Below are 3,843 nucleotides of genomic sequence, written 5' to 3'. Positions count from 1 at the left end.
CTCCTTTGCCCTGCTGGCTCCGTGGCTGCCGTCTCCCCTTCGACAGCTACCGGGGCCGAGGCCGTGGCGCCTGTTCCCCCTCTGTCCTGCCGGCAGCACCGTGGGCAGCAGGGGACCGAACGGAGCATCACCCATCACCCTGCAGCTCGCTGGCTGGTGGCGCGCTGCCCTGAGCCTGCCCAGGGGGAGGTTCCATTGCACGCACACCACAAAGTTTCCTTGCATGGTAACAGATCTCGGATCACCTTTTTCCAGATAATGGGGGGGCGGGGGGCTGTCAGGACATGCCCTAGCAGATGATAAAGAATTAGCACCTGAGATAGAAACAGAGACAGCGTGTTTCACTCCGCACCTTGATGTGTTTGTTACCCATTTCGGTGTTGTTCAAACTTTCAGAGCAAACCTGTCAGCAAGGGTTTGGCCTGTGCCTGCCGTTCCTTACACGCGGGAGGCACTTTCCCAGGGTTGCGTCCCTCAGCGAGTTTCTACTGAGCTGTGAATTGCTGTGGAAGGCGCTGGGGAGAAGCTGCCCCACAGGGGAAACCCAATGACTCCTAATTAGCTCTTATTCATGGCATTAAAAGCACAATGAAGCGATATTGTTTGAGGCAAACACAAGGCACTGACCCTGGCTTTTCACACCAGCCCTCACCACACTGGGTTACTGCGGGCGCTCCTTGTCCACTCCTAACATATAATTTCGCCTCCCTTCCTATGTGAACCGGAGGAGTTCAGCCCTTTCTTTCCCCCTGCAGCGCAGCTGAGGGAGAGATAGCATCTACGGCATGCTTCCTGCTGGAGCGGCCTCCGATAGCATCTCCTGAACGTTGCCATGTGTTTTTTTACTTTTATCTCAAGGGAATTTATTGTGGGTGAGTGTTTCAGGAGAGCCTGGGAGACTGAATTCTTCTGGTAATAGCTGAAGCGGTGCGTGCGCCTCTGTGGGATGACGCCCCGCTGACAGAGCCAGCGCAAGGGGAACTTTGCACGAAGGGTTTCTCTTGGAAGAGTGGGGCCAGTTTGGAGATTCCCCTTTGGGGATTCCCCTTTAGCAGCTCAGCCAGCCCCAGGGCGACACTGAGTGTCAAAGAGCATTGAGCAGAAAAGACCAGAAAAAGCTGATATTGCAGGACAAGCTCCAGATCTCATCTGGGCTCCTGTGCCAGCTGTAATGAAGGAGCTTAAACACGGGCTGAGGCCATGATAATACAGAAAGAGAAGCCCCGGGCCCAGGTGGTCCCTGCCTGGGGGGCAGCGGTGGGGTTTGCCCGGGTTTGGGGCAGTTGTTGCCTTCAGGCTGCCTCGAAACTTGGCCTAAAATGTGGGGGTGACCTGGGCAGGAGGACAGAACTCACAGCACCGTTTTTGGCCCATGTGAGGGGCTCGTGGCCAACATGGGAGTCGCCTGGAGCAGGAGGGTGTTCGCTGGAGTGAAGGTGAGCAAAGCGAGCGCATCTGGAAGGGCTCAGAGCGAGGGTGGCCAAGGCACGGCACCTGAGCGCAGCTCCCACACGACGGCCCTTGGGCAATCCCGTACCCCCCACTACGAGGGAAGCGGGCCAGCAGGAGCGCTGATCCTCACCCTGCCGGGTTGCCCCAGGATTTCGCTGCAAGCTGAGCACTGCCATCTGCACGCTCTGCCGTTTGCCAGCCAGGGGGTTCCTCCCCAGTCCCCTCCTTCCCCCCAGCTCTCTGAGGGACAGGGCACGCGTGCATCCCAAACTCTCAGATTTTGCAGTTTGGGGAGTCAAAAATCCCAACCTGAAGCCAATCGTTTCTGGGGCAGTGCTGCCCAGCGAGTAGATCCCTCAACCAGGAGGATCTGGAGTCTGTCTCTGGTTAAGCCGCTTCCTCGGTGGCCGCCCAGAAAAAATCACACCACCTCTCCTGGAGCTGCTGAAGAAAGAGAACGTGACTCCCTATTAAGTCCTTGAGATCTAACAGCGATGCAGATAAAGCGTTGTTGTTATTGTGTCCTTCAGGGAACAGATGAAAGAAAGGAAGCCCTGTGAATTACCAAGGGTGAGGCTCTGGGAACATCTGAGCAACTCCAAAATCACTTAAGTGCATTAGAATGTGAAAACAGCCAGAGGGGCCCTGGGAAGGAAGGAGATCACCACAGGAGAGAAAGCACAAAAGGGTTCCTAATCCCTATAACTCTCTTTCACTACCTCACAGGCACCTCTGCTAAAAGAAAAAATAACTTCACTTATCCGAGAATGACATCGCCGGAGCCAGGCAGGCCGGCAGGTTGGGTGTGCGATTTTCCACTGCTAACTGCAAGACCTGGCGCCACATCAGTAAAGGTTTTTTTTTTCCCCCCCCCGACAAAGAATGAAAGCGCAGTGTCTCCCTGGTTCTCTGCTGCTTTTTTCACGCTAATACCTGTCCAGCTGCATTGCTATAATCACTGCGCTCAATCCCTTAATAGCACGGTGCAGGCGTGGCTAGCGGGGAGGCTGCATCGCCTCATCCCTGTACATCTCTGCTGCTGTGTCCTGTTGGAACCCTCTGCTTCGCAGGCGGCCGCGGCGTTCCTGCCCCTCACTGCCGTGTCTCTTGCACTTTGCCCACCAGTCCTTTCGGGACAGGTGCTGCTGGTCCTGCTGAGTGATGCTGGCATTGTGCCTCGCAGCTGCAAATGTGTAGGAAAAAGCCCATCTGCATGGAGGCATCAGCACGGAGAAGAGCTGGTCATACCCCTCGCGTCAGGAATTGCACGTCACGTGTCCTGGCAGTGGGGGTCTAATGTAGCTTCAAATGCTCTTCCTCTGATTTAGACACTTTGAGCATTAAAACCTGCCTCAGCAATGACACAGAAGAAATTGTGGCATAGAAGTGTTTAGCTCCTACAGATCTTTCAGAAGTCACGGACTGCTTCTGTGGAGTTTGTGAAGGGCGACACAGCAAAGCAGGTGCCACGGAGGCACGTCAGGTGTCTGCCTTTAAACTGACTGAAAAAGCACTGCTGCAGGGACTTTCCAGTCTCTGTAGACCAGTACGTAAGCAGAAATCACTGGAGTTTCTTCTCTTTTGAGCTACAAGATTTCTGCCAAATATGGTGTCAGTATACAAATGCAACCAGGTCTGTGCTTGTCCTGGAGCGAGGTCCTGACGGGAAAATTTCCGTCTGGCTTTGGGTCAGCCCGTATAAAGATTATGGATGTGCAGAGCTCTTAAGTCAGCAGCTTTTGTTGGTTTTAGACTCTTTAAAAAAGCAAATAAATAGATTTGTAGATTTTTAATGATAAAAGACACTTGTGAGTGACTTGGCATATCACAGAGGATTCAATTGTGTTCCCTCACGCAGGAGCAGTGGGGGAGCGGGGGCGAGCGCCCGCGTCTCAGGTACAGCCACAAAACACTAAAGAGTCGCCGTAAGCGAGCAGCCCTCGGTCTGAATCACGCTGGGTGCTGGGAACCAAAGCGGAAGGAGAAGATCCTGTGTGTGCCATAGCGCTTCCAGTGGGATGTGACAAAAGACATGAAATCGGGGAGAGAAAAATGATGATTCTGGAATTTGGCTCTGGCTGCCAGGGGTGACGAAAAGCACCGGCAACGCCTCCCACCCGGGCTATAAAGGGCTCCCAGGCAGGGGGAGCGAGCACTCGCTGTCTGCACTGCCGAGCCGGGTGTCTCTCCCAGCCCTCCAGCCGCCACCAGCCTTCACCATGAGCATCACTGGCAGGCAATACTCCTCCTCCACCTCCCTCAAGGGCCTCGGTGGCCTGGGTGGAGGCTCCAGCAGGCTCTCCTCCGTGCGTGTCGGGGGCGGCGGGTACAGAGCCCCCAGCGTCCACGGAGGCCGCGGCAGGCACCCCGGCTCTTCCCCCGGTTGCCCCG

At 55.3% G+C, this 3,843-nt stretch overlaps 1 protein-coding gene across 1 annotated transcript in view; it reads left to right on the top strand.

The window, feature by feature from the left end:
• Positions 1–1,155: 1,155 nt before the first annotated feature.
• LOC104290069 (keratin, type I cytoskeletal 14-like) overlaps positions 1,156–3,843 on the top strand; it is a 6,815-nt gene continuing 4,127 nt past the window's right edge. Inside the window, exon 1 of the mRNA XM_009889117.1 lies at positions 1,156–1,180. The gene's annotated coding sequence lies outside the window, so the exon portion shown is untranslated. The remainder of the gene's footprint in view (positions 1,181–3,843) is intronic.

Source organism: Charadrius vociferus, unplaced genomic scaffold, assembly GCF_000708025.1.
Source record: "Charadrius vociferus isolate BGI_N301 unplaced genomic scaffold, ASM70802v2 scaffold1677, whole genome shotgun sequence".
Classification (NCBI taxonomy): Eukaryota; Metazoa; Chordata; class Aves; order Charadriiformes; family Charadriidae; genus Charadrius; species Charadrius vociferus.
The sequence above is the reverse complement of the archived record's forward strand: the minus strand, read 5'-3'. Positions and strand labels throughout refer to the sequence as shown.